We start from the raw sequence: 19,598 nt of genomic DNA, 5'->3' as shown, positions 1-19,598 counted from the left end.
TGCATAAAATACAATTAAAACTGTATAAAAGTTAAAAAATAAAATTGAGAGCAGAGAGAAATGAAACAAATCTATGGAATATCAAATGTTATTTACTATAAAACATTGTTGCAAGAAACAGAATAATAGTTTGATTAAGACTTGCTTTCATCTTGTTGTATAACTTAAGACACTTAGAAAGCATCTTCTTCATGCCTGGTTAAATTATCATGCTTTAAGTTTGGATGAACATCTACCATTTTACTTTTTTTATTTACATTGTCATAAATTATCTTCAAGAATGCCTGTAATGTGAAGTTTTTTTAATGGCAACTAAGTTCTTCTGAGACATTTTCATCCTTTTATCACGATTTATTTCCTTATCATGTCACTAATTTCATCTTCACTAACTTCCTGCACATCTGGGGTCTCTCAAACAGTAGTGATGCTAACATCTCTAAAGTCAGCTAACCCTAATTTCAATACATTATATACAAATATCACTTTCAGTGTTGTTTTTTTTTCATTATCTGATTTTTAAAATAATGTCTCATGGGTTTGTCAGTAACAGACAAAGCAGGTACACAAGACCTTGCTGCATATGTGTGAACTGAGTAACAAATATACAGTGATGATTCACTAACAGACTTTGATAGGAGTTGCATGATTTGTCACTGGTCATGATGTTATTTATTTAACAGTTTGTGGACTAAAGAAGTAGCAGTAAAATTAGTACTTCACAAGATTACTCAGATTATACCAAATAGCTGAAATTCATACATTTTGGAACCACGCAGAAAGGAGAATATCTGAATGCATGCATGTGCCTATGTCTCCAGTTGCTATTGTTATTAAAGTCAGCAGTATAACTGAAATAGGGGAGTCTGGGTGATGTTTAGGTTCAAGTATCGAGAATTGTTTTGGGTTTGTAAAAACTGAGATACCTATGAAACTAGATAGCTAGTGATCACAATACATTCAGGATACCAGGGAAATTGTTGAATTTTAATGACTAAATTTAATATTGATACAACTTAAACCAAGTTTCCTAGGAAGAGAAAACACAGAGAAGATTACCAGAAATGAGTAAAAAACTAAAGATATTAACTTGATTCAAGGAGCACAGATTGACAATGAAGTCGTGAGATGTTAGAGAAGCTGAAGAAAGAGAAAAATTCTTTTGAGTTTGGCATGACTTAGCGACTAAACCAACACCACCAAAGCATCATTTTATTCATGCCATTTCCAGTTTCTACATAAGCAATGGAAAAATAAATTTGCCCACATACCTGGAAGGTATTAGGGAATCACAACTGATTAATATAACCACAGTTCTCCAATTCCACTTCTTTGCAGGTTCCTTGATTTGGCATCCTCTGTGTGATGATTTCATCAACTCTAGGCTCCATAGTTGCACATGAAAAGTCCAAAGGAAGAGAAAATCTTGAAATCTTCCCTTCATGTCACTGGGTCCAGGCAGGTTCTATGTGCATTATTCATTATCTGGTGAAAGCCACAAACTGACTGGTTTTGAACAGGGATCCTGAATCTTTCACTGGCAAGGGGAATGAAGTTTGTATTTGAGAAAAAATTCTGTTTGGATAAGAGCCATGATCCCAAATGCCTGATTACCACAGCATGGAAGAGAGGTGTTTTGTTAATACTCCATCCTCCACATTATCTGTGATCAAATTCATGCTCCATCTCTAGTTGTATCATTTATTACTACATGGTTATTAAATTTTTTTTAATGCTTACTGTTCTTATCTATAAAAAGGTTGTGTATCTCTGAAGCTTCTCTCCTTTCTCTTTTTGATCCAAACTATTATTAGCTCCATATACAATGGTTTTGTCAGTTCTTCCAATTCTATCCTGTGTGCAGGCCTTCACAAATACTGTCATTCCATCTGTCTGGAGAACTTTTTTTTTTTCACTTCTATTCTTTAAAAGTCTCAATATAAGTGTCATCTGAAAACAATCTCTCAGACACTGCCATCAGACTAATTAGGTTCTTCTCATAGCAATTTGCAGTTCTCATTCAAATAATTTATTAGTAGCAATTAACTAATTAATATCTCAAATATTTTTTATTCAATATTTGTATAACATGGTTTATTTTAAACCATATAAGGGCAGGATTGTGTCTCTGTATTCACTGCTATATACCCATTTCTAGCAGAGAAAGGTGAGCACACACTTTACTTAGATATTTATGTAAGGAGAGAGGAGTGGAAAATAGATTTTTAAGAAAGATGGAGAAAAAAATGAGAAAATGAAGACAGGAATGAATATTAAAAGGAAGTACTTACCATCTTATTGCCTTCAGGAATGATAGGAGATCACACTGAAGAATTTAAGCGGGGATGCAGTAAAAATAATTGATTAGATTGTTTTGTCAGAGCATTCTTTTCTATTGCTTTCATTAACAACTATTCTATGTGAAATTGTTTATTGTTCATTTGTTTCAATGGACTTCAGTTTGTGTGGAACAGAATCAGTTCAATCTCCTTTCCAAATTTATTCCCAGGGCCTAACACCATGCCTGCCAAAAAATTGTGAATGAAATTAAATTACTAATAAAGCATGATTTAGAATCATTTATCAAGTATGTGATTAAATGTCTATTCAGAAATTAAATTCTTAGTTAAATACTATTCTTTGGCTTCTTAATCAAAAAGGTCTCTTATGTTTTATGAGTTGATTTAATAAATGATGTATCATTGTACATTCATTCATTGCAACCATCCAGGTCATCAAAACAGCCCTTTCACCCACTATTTATTTGCCTTTCTAACCATTAGAAAAGAGTGTTTCCAGAACAGCTTAATCAAGTTTAGCACAAAAAAGTGGAGACTAAATTTGGCATCTTTGTGCATATAAACAAGTAGCTTCTTTTAATCTACTATTCCTTCATCTGACATATAAACTTTGTCAATGGAACAGCCATTTTCAGAGATTATAACATTCATTATTCCTTTTGCTTAACTTCAATAATAGTTGAGTTTTTTTTTTTCCTTTTTCAAGAGTGATTTGCCTTTTGGCAATGCTGTTTATTTCTGATAGAATTCTTTTAAAATAAATGTCATGCGGGGATATTGCCAGGTAACCTTAAAGCAGGCTGTCTCCCACAACTTCATTTTATGGAGTGCCTTTTGTGGAAAAGCCATCACAAAGCACTGTCAAAATTGGAAACAAAACAAAAGTCACACAGCCAAAAAAATCAATGATCTTTCAAATAACCCAAGATTAAATCAAATCAAACTAGCTTTAAGCTTAGACTTTAAAGCCAGTCAGAAGATGGTGCACCTGGCAGGGCCAATTACATTGCAGACATGTGTGTTGCAACAGGGGCCATCCTTTGGGTAATAATTGATTGACCCAAAATCCAAATGAAAATTTAGAATCAACCCATAAAACATAAACAAGGAAAAAAAGTTGTGCAAAACTAATAATTTATCTTCAAAGTATGCATTTATGTCAATCAATTTAAATTAAAAAATGCTTTTAAATGTTTCTTCACATCTCACAATAGTTACAACCGCCTTAATTGTAAAGGGCCAGCCAGAATGTCTCTGTTTTCTTCACTCAAGAATAAAATTGTTTTATATGTGATGGAAATGGATGGAAAGGAAAAACATTACTGGGAGTTGGGAACTTTTTCGTATGGTATAGACAATTCTGGAACTAATAAACTGGAATTTCTAAATACTTTCTTTCAAACTAAATGTATTTTAATAGAATTAAGTAAAGTAAAAACAAACAAACAAAAAAAAAAAACCCAACAAAAAATGTATGTGTCTGCAATATGCCTAGAATAGTTTTTTACTGTTTACATCTGGTCAACTAATTTGATCTGCTTTAAGCAATATAGGGCATTGATAATTTAATTCCACACACCAGGAGAGGATAAAGAACAACTTGTAACTGAGAAACACTGGTAAAATAATATTTTTTGCAACACTTTATAACTTGTTTTGTATGTATCAATTTAATATCAAAATATACTTATGAATATATATATGAAATATTTTCATAATAGTCAAATGCCAGCATCAATAATTCTATTACTTTTTTTCATAAAACTGGCTTTCTTAGTATTTTTCTTCAGTTACTGTCTTTTCTTCAATTAGGCGATAAACTTGTAGACCAAGAGTAGATTTAGAACTAAATGGCATCTTCATAGAATATGTTTTATAGAAAGGGACTTACTGTCAAGAAGGTCAATATTGTTGTAGCAAGCAGAATAATGGCTCCCCAAAGATGTCCTCTTCTTAATCCTTGAACATGCAAATATGCTAATTGACTTAGTAAAAGTTATTAAGTTAAGAAACTTAGAAGGCAGAGCATTCTGGCTTTTCCCGGGTGGACCTGATTAAAACACAAGAGTCCTTGTAAAGGGAGGGCTGAAGTGTCAGAGTCTGAGGAAGAAATTTGAGGACTGCACTGCTGGTCTTGATGTTGGGGGAAAGGGTTATGAGTCAAGAGATGCAGGTGGCTGACCTCTAGAAGCTGAAAGATTCCAGATTCCTGGAAACAGTTTCTTCCCTAATGCCCTCAGAGGGAGTGAAGTCCTGCTGACAGTTTGATTTGAACTCAGTGAAATCTATCTCAGACTTCTAACCTCATGAAGGATAAAGGATTTGTGTTGTTTTTAAACCACTAAGTTTGTGGTAATTGCTGCTGCTGCTGCTGCTGCTGCTAAGTCGCTTCAGTCGTGTCCGACTCTGTGCGACCCCATAGACGGCAGCCCATCAGGATCCCCCATCCCTGGGATTCTCCAGGCAAGAACACTGGAGTGGGTTGCCATTTTCTTCTCCAGCACATGAAAGTGAAAAGTGAAAGGGAAGTCGCTCATTCGTGTCCGACTCTTAGTCACCCCATGGACTGCAGCCTACCAGGCAGCTCCATCCATGTGATTTTCCAGGCAAGAGAACTGGAGTGGGGTGCCATTGCCTTCTCTGGTGGTAATTGCTACAGAACCAATAATAGACTAATATAGTTGTCTAACAGAATTAAAGTAATAAGAATAATACAGTACTAAGAGCATGCTTGCTATATGGTAGGCACTATATTAAGAGCTCTCTTTGAAATATCTGTTTCATCTACACTACAATGTTATGAGACACTTATTTTTTAAAGTTTTACTAGAGTATAATTGCTATACAGTAACTTGAACATAATTAAAGTGTCCAGTTTATTTTGGCACACATGCTTATCCATGAAAGCAACATGACAATTAAGATCAATGAACATATTTGTCACCAGCAAATATTTTTGAGTACACCTTTATAATTTATCTCCCTGCCATCTCCTTTCTCCTTCCCCAGGCACATTCTGATAAGTTTTTTTGTCACTATGTGCTAGTTTATCTTTCCTAGAACTGTGCACAGATCAAACAATATGACATGCATTCTATACTATTTGCCTTTCATGCAGCATGAATGTACTTAGATTCATCCATATTGTAATGTGTACTTACTTCTAGACAGTATTCCATAGTGCAGACATACTACAGTTTGTAGTATATACTGTCGCTTGTTGATGGGCCTTTGTTTTCTTTCCAGTCTTGGGCTATTACAGATAGAGTTACTTTGAGTGTTTATATATGACTTTACGGACAGTCACTGGGAATAGCAAACACCCTCTTCCAAAAACACAAGAGAAGACTCTACACATGGACATCACCAGATGGTCAATACCAAAATAAGATTGATTAAATTCTTTGTAGACAAAGATGAAGAAGATTTATACAGTCAGTAAAAGCAAGACTGGAAGCTGACTGTGGCTCAGATCATGAACTCCTTATTGCCAAATTCATACTTAAATTGAAGTAAGTAGGGAAAACCACTAGACCATTCAGGAATGACCAAAATCAAATTCCTTATGATTATACAGTGGAAGTGAGAAATAGATTTAAGGGAATAGATCTGATAGAGTGCCTGGTGAACTATGGACAGAGGCTCATAACATTCTACAGGAGACAGGGATTAAGACCATCCACAAGAAAAAGAAATGCAAAAAAGCAAAATGGCTGTCTGAGGAGGCCTTACAAATAGCTGTGAAAAGAAGAGAAGTGAAAAGCAAAGGAGAAAAGGAAAGATATACCCATTTGAATGCAGAGTTCCAAAGAATAGCAAGAAGAGATAAGAAAACCTTCATTTGTGATCAGTGCACAGAAATAGAGGGAAAAAAAAGAGAATGGGAAAGACTAGAGATCTCTTCAAGAAAATTAGAGATACCAAGGGAACATTTCATGCAAAGATGGGCTCAATAAAGGACAGAAATGGGATGGACCCAACAGAAGATATTAAGAAGAGGTGGCAAGAATACACAGAAGAACTGTACCAAAAAGATCTTCACAACCCAGATAATCAGGATGGTGTGATCACTCACCTAGAGCCAGACATCCTGGAATGTGAAGTCAAGTGGGCCTTAGGGAGCATCACTATGAACAAAACTAGTGGAGGAGATGGAATTCTAGTTGAGCTATTTCAAATCCTAAAAGATGATGCTGTGAAAATGCTGCATTCAATATGCCAGCAAATTTGGAAAACTCAGCAGTGGCCACAGGACTGGAAAAGGTCAGTTTTCATTCCAATCCCAAAGAAAGGCAATCCCAAAGAATGCTCAAACTACTGCACAATTGCATTCATCTCACATGCTAGCAAAGTAATGCCCAAAATTCTCCAAGCCAAGCTTCAACAGTCAGTGAAATGTGAACTTCCAGATGTTCAGGCTGGACTTAAAAAGGCAGCAGAACCAAAGATCAAATTGGCAACATACATTGGATTATCGAGAAAGCAAGTGAGTTCCAGAAACACATCTACTCCTGCTTTATTGACTATTCCAAAGCCTTTGACTGTATGGATCACCACAAACTGTGGAAAATTCTTAAAGAGATGTAAACACCAGACCACCTGACCTGGCTTTTGAGAAATCTGTATGCAGGTCAGGAAGCAACAGTTAGAAATGGAATTGGAATAACACACTGGTTCCAAATAGGGAAAGGAGTATGTCAAGGCTGTATATTGTCACCCTGCTTATTTAACTTACATGCAGAGAACATCTTGAGAAAGTTGGGCTGGATGAGGTGAAAGCTGGAATCAAGATTGCCAGGAGAAATATCAGTTAGCTTAGATATACAGAGGACCACCCTTATGGCAGAAAGTGAAGAAGAACTAAAGAGCCTCTTGATGAAAGTGAAAGAGGAGAGGGATAAACCTGGCTTAACACTCAACATTCAGAAAACTAAGATCATGGCATCTGGTCTCATCACTTCATGGCAAATAGATGGGGAAACAGTGGAAACAGCAAGAGATTTTATTTTGGGGGCCTCCAAAATCACTACAGATGGTGACTGCAGCCATGAAATTAAAAGGTGCTTACTCCTTGAAAGAAAAGTTATGACCAACCTAGGCAGCATATTAAAAGCAGAGACATTACTTTGCCAACAAAGATCCATCTAGTCAAGGCTATGGTTTTTCCAGTAGTCATGTATGGATGTGAGAGTTGAACTATAAAGAAAGCTGAGGGCTGAAGAATTGATGGTTTTGAACTGTGGTGCTGGAGAAGACTCTTGAGAGTTTCTTGGACTGCAAGGAGATCCAACCAGTTCATCCTAAAGAAAATAAGTCCTGAATATTCATTGGAAGGACTGATGTAGAAGCTGGAGCTCCAATACTTTGGCCACCTGATGTGAAGAACTGACTCATTTGAAAAGACCCTGATGCTGGGAAAGATTGAAGGCTAGAGGAGAAGGGGATGACAGAGGATGAGATGGTTCAATGGCATCAGCTAATCAATGGACATGAGTTTGAGTAAACTCCAGGAGTTGGTGATGGACAGGGAGGCCTGATGTGCTGAAGTCCATGGGGTCACGACTGAATTGAACTGAGTTGAACTGATATGTCTTTATAGGAACATACACTTTTATATTTGTGCAGTAACATGAGTGGTTCTAGAGATTGTCATATTGAGTGAAGTAAATCAGAGAAGAAGAAACAATGTATGGCATTCCTTATGTATGGAGCCTAAAAAGACATGAAAGGTATAAACTTATTTACAAAACAGAAATAGACTCACAAATGGAAACAGTAACTGACTTTATATTCTTGGGCTCCAAAATTACTGCAGACGATGATACCAGCCATGAAATTTAAAGACACCTGACCCTTGTAAGAAAGCCATGACCAACCTAGACTATATATTAAAAAGCAGAAACATTTACTTTGCTGACAAAGATCCATCTAGTCATAGCTATGATTTTTCAGAAGTCATGTGTGGAAGTGAGTGAAAGTGAAAGTGAAGTCGCTCAGTCGTGTCCCGACTCTTTGCGATCCTATGGACTGTAGCCCACCAGGCTCCTCCATGGAAATTTCTGGGCAAGAGTACTGGAGTGGATTGCCATTTCCTTCTCCAGGGGATCTTCACAACCCAGGGATTAAAGCTGGGTCTCCTGCACTGCAGGCAGACACTTTACTGTCTGAGCCACCAGGGTGAGAGTTGGACTCAAAAGATATCTGAGCACTGAAGAATTCATACTTTTGAACTGTGGTGTTGGAGAAGACTTGAGAATCCCTTGGGCTACAAGGAGATCTGACTAGTCAATTCTGAAGGAAATCAATCCTGAATATTCTTTGGAAGGACTGATGCTAAAGCTAAATTTCCAATATTTTGGCCACCTGATATGAAAGTAGACTCATTGGATAAGACCCTGATGCTGGGAAAGATTGAAGGCAGGAGCAGAAGGGGATGACAGAAGATGAGATGCTTGGATGGTATCACCGACTCAATGGACATGAGCTTGAGTAAACACCAGGAGATGGTGAACAACAGGGAAGTCTGGAGTGCTGCAGTCCATGAGTTGACAAAGAATCAGACACAACTGAGTGAGTGAACCACAACAACTTACAGAATTAACATATGTTTGATAGGGATTAAAATAGTTGGGGAGTTTGGGAGGGACCTGCACACATTGCAATATTTAAAATGGATAACCAGCAAGGACCTTCTCTATAGTGCATGGAGCTCTGCTGTATGTTATGTGGCAGCCTGGATAGAAGGGGAGTTTAGGGGAGAATGAATACATACTTATGTGTGGCTGAGTTCCTTTGCTGTCCACTAGAAACTATCACAGTGTTATCAATTGGCTATACTTCAATACAAAATAAAAGTTTAATAACCAGAAATAATAGATATTTATTAACTATTATTTCCATTTTATAGATGAGGAAGTGTGCTTTATGAGGGAAAAGGCATAGCTCAAGGTAAAAACTGGTAAGTGGAAGAGGTAGGGTTTATACTATATTCCTCTAACTCTTTTCTGTCAAATAGTATAGTTTGAGAATAAAAGAACATTAATAGTGGTCTCATCTGAGCCAAAATAAATATAGCTCATAAAATGTTAAAAACATATATCAATAGCTCAGGTACTAAAAATGTCTGACCAGGAGAAATACATGAGTCACTAAAAAAAAAAAAAAAAAAAAACTCAAAGCCAAATATGACCTTCTTTTTATATAGTCATCATATCCACAATGAGAAATGTAGGTCACTGTAGGTATTTCAGAACAGCCGTCCTTCTGAAAATGTTTGTCCTTTGGGCTGGCACCATGCTGGGCCCATCTGTTGCTTCACCCCTGGCTACAATAGGTTGGTCCAGAACTGGGCAGCTGCATCACATTTATTCCTACAGATCCCCTTCCTGGGAATTCAAGTCAGTACTGAAAAAAATGTACTTCATCTCTCCTGGGCTGAATGATCCTGTATTGTGGATAATAAGAGCATTCCACAGTGATATGTTTCACCACAAGGACTAGACAGAAAAAGAAAGCTGTTCTGCAAAGAGTGAGAAAATAATTAGTTGTAAATGTAGACCGTGTTGACAGATTCAGAGATAACACTGCAACTTTTCCAAACCCTAGTATATTATTAAACACAAAGAATTACTAAGTATTTTTCCTTCTCCTTAGGTTCTTTGAGATGCACTCATGGCCTTATAACCATTATTTTCTTATTGATTAGTTAGCCTCATTGGACTTATATTTACTGCAACATAATCAGGTATATATCAAGTATTAGGGCAGACTCTCTAGACAATGATTTCACCTTTGTTGCTTCTTATGTTCTGGTGTAGTTGTGATGTATGTCAGGACATGTTAGACCACTAGTTAAAAACCCTGAAATTATCCAAAAAATCAACATTTGGTGCTTGGTAACATTCATTTTGTCTATTTTATCTTCTTGATAGCAGTCATTCAGGATAAGATTCTAGTACTAAATATATAAAAATCTTCTATTCTGTGCCTTATTCCCCATGTAATATAGTCAATCATACTCACTCATCAGTTTTCCAATTATGTTTCCCATATTTGATTAATTTCCTTATTAATATAATAATTGGTGTTTATAAAAATTCATTTTCTTACTTTATTACTATGGCATATAATTCTTACAGCTTCTGTATCATCTTCACATTTCTGTTCAACCTCTAATCAATTTATCTTGAAAATAGGTGGCCTCAGAATGCTGACTTCATATACTTAAAAGAAGACCACAGAGAATTCATTAATTTATTCCATTTAATATTATTGTCTTATATATATAAGTGGCCTGAAGAACTATGGGCAGAGCTTCATGGCACTATATAGGAGGCAATGATCAAGACCATCCCCAAGAAAAAGAAATGCAATAATGGCAAAATGGTTGTCTGAGGAGGCCTTACAAATAGCTGAGAAAAGAAGAGAAGCAAAAGGAAAAGCAGAAAAGGGAAGATCTACCCAACTGAATGCACAGTTCCAAATAATAGCAAGGAGAGATAAGAAAGCCTCCCTAAGTGATCAACACAAGAAATTGAGGAAAACAATAGAATGGGAAAGACTAGAGATCTCTTCAAGAAAATTAGAGATACCAAGGGAACATTTCATATAAAAATGGGCACAGTAAAGGACAGAAATGATATGGACCTAACAGAAGCAGAAGATATTAAGAAGAGGTGGCAAGAATACACAGCAGAATTCATGCAAATTGCTGGGCTGGATGAAGCATAAGCTGGAATCAAGATTGCTGGGAGAAATATCAATAACCTCAGATATGCAGATAGCACCACCCTTATGGCAGAAAGTGAAGAGGAACTGAAGAGCCTCTTGATGAAAGTGAAATAGAAGAGGGATAAAGCTGGCTTAAAACTCAGCATTCAAAAAGATAAGATCCTGGCATTCATTCCCATCACTTCATGGCAAATATATGTCAAACAATGAAAACAGTGAGAGACTTTATTTTTGGGGGACTCCAAAATCACTGCAGATGGTAACTGCAGCCATGGAATTTAAAGACGCTTGCTCCTTGGAAGAAAAGCTATGCCCAACCTAGACAGCATATTAAAAAGCAGAGACATTACTTTGCCAACAAAGGTCTGTCTAGTCAAAGCTATGGTTTTCCAATAGTCATGTATGGGTGTTAAGTTTGGACCATAAGGAAAGCTGAATGCTGAAGAACTGATGCTTTTGAACTGTGGTGTTGGAGAAGACTCTTGAGAGTCCCTTGGTTTGCAAGGAGATCCAACCAGTCCCTCCTAAAGGAGATCAGTCCTGAATATTCATTGGAAGGACTGATGCTGAACCTGACCCTCCAATACTTTGGCCACCTTATGTAAAGAACTGACTTATTAGAAAAGACCCTGATGTTGGGAAAGATTAAAGGCAGGAGGAGAAGGAGACAATAGAGGATGAGATGGTTGGATGGCATCACTGACTCAATGGATATGAGTGTGAGCAAGTTCCAGCAGTTTGGTGATGGACAGCGAAGGCTGGCATGTTGCAGTCCGTGGGGTTGCAAAGAGTCAGACATAACTGAATGACTGAACTGAACTGATATTATTTTCTTATGTTCAGCATAACACTTACTTTAGTGTCTCCACCTTTAGCTTCATGTTTTGATGTAATCTACCCACCAAGAAAGAGGATTATGTTTTGAAACTGAATTTCAAATTTACTCTTGGAAATATTTTTAAAGGTCACAACATTCTTCTTACTCTAAACCCAAGATTTCTTCTCCCATAGACTATGATGAAATTCTCTCCCTTATATTGTCACTCTCAGCTTCCATGACATGGTTTCCATCAGCATCTTACACACTTCCTGACAAAGTTTATGTAAATGTATTAAGAAACTGGTTAATGGGTCCTCCCATTCTGGGTACTACTCATCACCTCCTATCTTTCTGCACCTGTTTTCACCTTATTCATTTTTTTTTTAAGACACATTACTTGCTGTTTTGTGTCCAATTCATTTATCGCAATGTCTCTTATAATTCAATATCTGGTTTTATACTTATTATGTCTGTAAGTAGCATGTTTTCGGTGTAGTGGTAGACTGGGCAGGAAGAGATTTAGTTTATTCTATTTGGAGTCCATCTGATATTATAAGTTGCATTTTGTAAAACAGACCAGTCAGAAGATTAGTTTTGTGTAGGTTAAGAAGTCCCTTGGGAGTTACTTCATTTAGCTAGAATGTGGGAGTTGCAGAGTTAAGTATCCACCAGTAAAGATCTCTTGGCCACCTTTTGCCCAAGCTCCAACTATATAATTTCTACAAATCAAGCTTACACCTGAAGCACAAGGTCAAATTATTGTAACCATATGCATACCCCATGATGTGGCAAGTCACACCTAAATATATTTTCAACAGAAACATAGTCATATGTCAACTAAAAAAGAAAGTACTAAATGTTTATAGAAGCAGTATTCGTAACAGCCCCAAGCTTAAAACTACATAAATCCCCATTGAAAACAGAAATTATGAATAAATTATAGACTGAAATACTATACAATGAGAATAAATCATTCATTTGCTATACTTAATAATATGTATCAATTTCAAATCCAGTGCTGAGCTAAAGAAACCACAAAGAATATATATATATATATTGTCTGATTTCCTTTATATCAAGTGAAAAAATAAATATGAACAAACCTGTTAGAATCCTGGATAACAATACCTTTGGGGAATTGCATAGTGACTTCAAGATATAATGAGAAGCATTCCTGATGTGTTTCAAAAATGTTGACAATTTTCTTTTTCTTGATCTGGGTGCTGGTTACACAGGTGTACTGTTACTGAAAATTTATCACGTTGTAGAATGATATATGCATAATTCTATATGAATATTTTCTTTCAATAAAAAGTTTTAAAAATATTAGCTAATATTGAGGACCTAAAGATTATATCCACTTGAAATCTTTTCATAGGTTTTGAGTACATGTAATTAAACTATACAACACCTTAAGCTTGTTTATTTTCAATACATGCCAAATTTTCTAATTATTATCTGTGTCATATCACTGACTTCATGTAATTATTATATGTTCCAAGGAAAATATAACAGGTATTTTTCAAGAAGATTGAAATATTCCAAAAGGACTACTTTTTTCTCTCCCTAAAAGGCTCTTACTCATCTTTGAAGAACGAGCTCAGTTGTCACCTCCTCTGTGAAAGCTTATCATTTGCACCACAGGGCAGAAGCTGTTCCCTACTTTGCGAGCCACATACAGAGTTATTAACTTTGACAGCTTTTAAGGCATTGTGTTGGGATGACCTCGTCACAGTTTCAACTTCTCTACTAGATTGTGAGTTTCTCAAGGGCAAGAGCATCCCTTTATGCATTCTAGTCTCACTGGCACTTAAAAAATACATATAAAACATCTAGAAATAATTTCAACCAAAAAATGTTGGAAACTACATGGAAAAGAGGACAAAATTCCTCTGAATTAAGTTATATCAGCCAGGAACTAAGTACTTGAACTACGTGTTGCATGGTTCTTTTAGAATTACTTATACTGATTTTTCCATTGTCATCATATCTAAGAAGCAATTTTAAGAAATCTATTGCTGTGCTGCAGCAATCAAAACAACAACAACAACAAAAGTCTGGCCTCAGCCACAGCAATACTTAGGTCTTCTCTGAAAACTAATATATTTCAACTTTCTGGGTATTTTAAATCAAGTTCCTTATAGCTTCCTCTATGCATTTTCAGAAAAAAAGTATCAATTGTAATCCCTCTGCAGCAAATGTCTTTACCATATTTGTTTTATCCAAAGCATAGCCCTGTGACTGAGTCAGGAAGTAAAAACACATCTTAAATTAGCTTAACTTCACTTCAAGGGGTAAATAGCTTTGTAATTGCCAAGTGGGATTAAATGATAGTATCTGAAAGGAAAAGATAAGGGGTTCATCTTCCTGTAGAAAATGCAGAGTCAAAGGTAAATATTTAGAGAAATAAACCAATAATAATATTAATAGATAAACTCTATTGATTGTTCATTCTCTTAACATTTTGCATTATTTATTTCATTTAATTTCCTTTGCAAGACTTAAAACGTCTTAATTACAGTCTTATGATTTTTATTATTCTCATGTAACAAATCAGAAAAATTCTGGTGTGCTGCATACTTAGTTGCTTCAGTCCTGTCTGACTCTGTGACCCCATGGACTGATTTCAGCCCACCAGGATTCTCTGTCCATGGGATTTTCTAGGCAGGAATGCTGGAATGGGTTGCCATGCCCTCCTCCAGGGGATCTTCCCAACCCAGGGATTGAACCCTCAGTCTCTGGTGTCTCCTGCATTATAGGTGGATTCTTTACTGCTGAGTCACCGGGAAAAAGAAAAAAAAAAAAAGTCTTGGGGAATTTAAATATTTTGCTGCAAATTGTGAACATTGAGTAGTAGGGGTGGGTTTAAAATTCACCCAAATAGCATAGGACCTGAATCTTTAATGATTCTACTTGTGATGCCTTGTTTAACAATGTTCATAAAGACATGTGAAGCATCATACAAATGATTCTTCAGAATGAAAAAATAGCTCTTACAGTTCTTAATTTTAACATAATTTATTTCATTCTTGTTGAAAGTATTTATGTAAGATATCTCTAGTAACTTCCAGAAGTAGAATGGGATCATGTTCATGGATAAAAATATGCAATATACACACTAGTCACATCTATGTAAACACTTCCGGGGATAAGAGCATAATCTTTGATAATTGAGAACTTAAATAAATGAGTGTTATAATAAATATGTCAATTATTTTAAGCTCACTTTTAAGTTCAATGTAATTGCAATTAATCTTTTAATAAAAGTTTTCTTTGAGAAGATCTGTAAAGACCTGTCTAAAATCTGCACAGAAAAATATGCCCCCAAAAGTTTATTAGAATTTATTATTTAAAATTACAAAAAACTAAAATGAGAAACTGTAGAAAAAAGCCTTTCAAATAGAAAATTCCCAATGAATTTTAAAATGTTAATCTTAGAGTTTAAGTGCAAATTGTAAACATTTTTCTAAAAACAAATTTAGTAATATATAACAAACTTCATACACAAAAGTCTAGTAATTCTCCATTTAAGAGTAAGAACAAGGAAAATAATAATTTAACAAAGTGTTCTTTACAGAAATGTACATCATTACATTTATTTTATAAAATGAAAAAGTAGGATTTCAACATATGAATTCTGAATTTTGGGAGGATGCAAATATTCAGTACATAACAGATGAGAAAGTGGTGAGAGTGGTTAGAATAAAAAGATCTATTTAGTGGAGCCCTGGACATTGAGAAGAAATGAAAACAAGATGCAGTTAGATTAGGCCAGTATATGAAGAGGCTATGAAGCCAAACAGTGCAAAGTCCCCCTGTAGCTCTCAAGGTCTGAATGTTCTACCTCCTACATGGGAGAGTATCCATAAGCTTTGGATTTTTCCAGTAGGATCAGCAGTGATCCCTGGGAGGAAAGGGTGAGAGACAAGTGATTTGACTGAAAAATGCAGAGGCAAAATGTGCAAAAGCCCCAGATCAGGTATATTTGAACAGTCACTGACATGGGCTGCCTTCTTAAACATTATTGAGTTACATTTTTTTTTTTTTAATTTTAGGCAAAAGTACACTTTGAATGGTTAATATTTATTTAGGCACTGAAACCAGCACATGCTCTATTACATTTTTAGATTTTTTTTTAATTATGTATTGGAGCAAGGTTCCTGACCTGTATGCAGTGATGTATTTACTACAGAGAACTGTGCAGAAATTGCATACTATCCATCTAGACAGGTTTCTATTATACTTTGCCTATTGATAGAATATAAAAAGCTTTGAATTTGACCAGGCTGTCCATTCATTCATCTCTGAAAAAGTTAAATGACATTTTATTTTAGCTACTATATTTTAACAGCATTAAAAAGCTTATACATTAGGTAGCTTCTCAAAATGTTATTTATGCTCAATGGCATTTAGCACATAGAACAGATTCCATCTTCACATCCAGATTCACACAGAGATGTCTCATTTGAGTGCCATATGCTAAAGAACTGGTATTTTGAGACAGAAGTACTAATAACCTGAGTTTCTTAGCCACCAATATGCACTTCTTATTCTGAAAGCTTGTCTTCTTGGCCACATAATACAGTGCCAGTGAAGGCATGCCAACAATCGCCCTGTTGTGTATGAACCCTGCAGTAGAGCACCAGGTCTGTCTGATGAGGATGGCAGGCACTATTATCATATCCAGGTAAATAAAAGCCCATATTTTGAAATGCCAATGTGAGATTCAAGTCAAGGGTACAATGTATTAAGAACTGAGTTTTCAGCAATCTGGTATCCTGAATGATGTAAACAATTACAGAAATTGATGGCAAATTATACCCAGGATGAGTTCCTAGCTACTGTTGTTTAATCGCTCAGTCATGTCCAACCCTTTCGTAATCCCATGGACTGTAGCACCACCAGGCTCCTCTTCTCTTGGGATTTCCCAGGCAAGAGTACTGGAGTGGGTTGCCATTTCCCTCTCTAGCGGATCTCCCTGACCCAGGAATCGAATCCAGGTCTCCCACATTGCAGGCAGACTCTTTACCACTGAGCTACCAGGGAAGTCATTCCTTGCTGTGGAGACATTTTTTTTCAAATGCCGTTACTCAAATAACATAGCCATAAGATCATCCTGCAAAGTGTATCAGAAGTGTGAAGTTAGGGTGACAAAGTTTGACAATAATGTTAAGCAAGACAACTTGGCAAGTTACATTAAGTATGTTTGTTCTGAGAGAAAAGCAACAAATCCTTTTTGTGCAAACATTTAGTTTTACTGTAGCAAAGCAACTTGCACACTTTTGAGCATCACCTTTCCTTTCCAGTGAAACAAAAAGAAAAATTTAACAATAAACAGAAAGTTACAATCGAGAATGTCAATTGCAAATAATATCCTACAGGTTCTACTGATTTTCCCACTGAGTGGCAGGGCTCAAGTCATAATCAGGAGAGAATTTTATGTTAAAAGTATCACCTTAAACTGCAAGTATGTCCATAAACATTACAACTAAACATGCCAAAGGAAAAGATATGTTGTCAAAATGCCCAGTTAGCCCAATCAAACATCTCAAACCCACCCTTTGCTGACCTTCTGTAACCCCATTTTTTAAAGTTTTATTTTTTTTTTTTCTAAACAAGAGAAAGTTGACAGATACAAGTTGGTAAATGCTGTCTATTCACACAGAGGCACAGTATAATGTCTGAGCCCAATATATAGAGAAAGAAAGAACAAAAGCTAAAAAATTTGTGCCCTATTATGCAGGAGCTTAGTACCCTCCAGCTTTCAGAAGAGCTAAGGGAGCAGAAGATTTTGCTTTTTCCCATAGAGGATGGTAGTGTTGATTCCATAGAGTTTTTGTAGAGATAGGAAGGATAAACATTGATTTGGAACAGAAAGGGGTGGAGATTCTTTTCCCACCCCTTGAATTGTGCTCAAAGTAATAATTTGAGAAACATGGTATAAAGAAGAAAAGGGATCTCAAAAACAGGATGACTTTGCACAAGAAGGGAAAAAAGTACTGCAAATTGCTCTCAGGAACTAGAGAAAATTAAAAAAAAAAAGAAAGAAAGCAAGCCAGAATCCATTAGTGTTCTATTAGTCATCCTCTCCTTCATCTTCATCTCCTTCCTCTTTCCCTTCATCTTCATCCCATCATTCATGAATATCTTCCAATCTTTCTTCCTCTTCATCTTTTTATTCTCCTTCCCCTTCTTCATCATCTGTGTCAGGAATTAAGTAGTACTGTAATGGATTTGGCCAAATATCATCTTTGATGGCCACTCCTAACTCATCTGCACCTACATCAGAATGACCAGTAAACCAGGTGAAGAAGCTCTCTGGTTCCTCATACTGCCTCTTCCTGCTGGCTTTCTTCTGTGTTTCTTCTTGTGTGTTTAGTCAAGTCCTTTCCGATTTCCATTTGATTTCAGCGGACTTTGAAGATGAATCACCACTCTCATTCAAATGAAATTCTTTGGAGAGAATTTTACTTTTGAAGTAAGAGTTCTCATTAAAATAAAAATGTATTCTGTAACCTGATTTAATATCATCAAATTCTGCCAATCCAATTCCTATCAGGAAGCGCAGCACTCTTCTTTCTCCTCCACAAGCAGTGCAGACACTTGTAGATGGTTGGCAAATAGTGTCACCCCAAAATGTTGGGTTTTGGTGAGCAATTCTGACTGCCTCTGAAAAAAACTGGTTGGTGGAGTTTGTTATATTTCTGTTCTTTCAGACTCTCTTCACTGGCTTGTTCATTCAATCTGCCATTTGCTCCATCAATATGTTCAGTTGCTTCTTGTTGTTCTTTTCTTCCTTCAGCAAGTTTGGAGAAGCAGACATTTACTCTGATCAAGAGGAAGGAGTCAGTCTCAGTTTATCTGGTTTCTTTACTTAATGTGGAAATGAAGACTGGTGTTTGGGAAATGTGCTGTGGGGAAAGCCAAAAATCAAACCGAGGGAAAACCCATGCACAAGGAGCTCTGAGACCTTATATTACTTCATTTCAACTCTCATAACAGTTCTTTGAGGCAGGTACACATTTTTCTCTCCATGGTAATTACTGAAAGTGAGAGTGTTAGTCGCTCAGTGTGACCAGCTCTTTGCGACTCCGTGGATTATAGCCCACCAGGCTTCTCTGTCCATGGAATTCTCCAGGCAAGAACACTGAAGTGGGTTGCCGTTCTCTTCTCCAGGGGATCTTCCTGACCCAGGGATCGAACTAGGGTCTCCTACATTGCAGGTGGATTCTTTACTGCCTGAGCCACCAGGGAAGCCCAAAGTGAAAGTGAAAGTTGCTCAATTGTGTCAGACTCATTGTGACCCCATGGAGTCCATGGAATTCTCCAGGCCAGAATGCTGGAGTGGGTAGCTTTCCTCTTATTCAGGGGATGTTCCCAACCCAGTGATCAAACCCAGGTCTCCCACATGGCAGGAGGGTTCTTTACCAGCTGTGCCACAAGGGTAGCCCAAGAATACTGGAGTGAGGTAGCCTATCCCTTCTCTGGCGGATCTTCGTGACCCAGAAATCTAACCGGGCTCTCCTGCATTGCAGGTGGATTCTTTACCAACTGAGCTATCAGGGAAGCCTAATTCATAGACAGGCATTTATTTAGAGAGCCTGAAGAACTCAAACACATCTCACAGTTAGAGGACAAACTCAAGCTGTCAATTTAGGCCTGTCCGGCTCCAAAGTCCACCAAAGGCATGTCTGATTGATCCACAAAGGAAACACAGGTGATAAAGCCTAAACACATTAAGAGAAATAAAG

At 36.6% G+C, this 19,598-nt stretch overlaps 1 pseudogene; it reads right to left on the bottom strand.

Annotated features, from left to right (window-relative positions):
• Positions 1-17,923: 17,923 nt before the first annotated feature.
• On the bottom strand, positions 17,924-18,670 carry LOC122686674 (annotated as a pseudogene).
• Positions 18,671-19,598: the final 928 nt, after the last annotated feature.

The sequence above is a fragment of the Cervus elaphus genome, chromosome 30, assembly GCF_910594005.1.
Source record: "Cervus elaphus chromosome 30, mCerEla1.1, whole genome shotgun sequence".
NCBI lineage: Eukaryota > Metazoa > Chordata > Mammalia > Artiodactyla > Cervidae > Cervus > Cervus elaphus.
The sequence above is the reverse complement of the archived record's forward strand: the minus strand, read 5'-3'. Positions and strand labels throughout refer to the sequence as shown.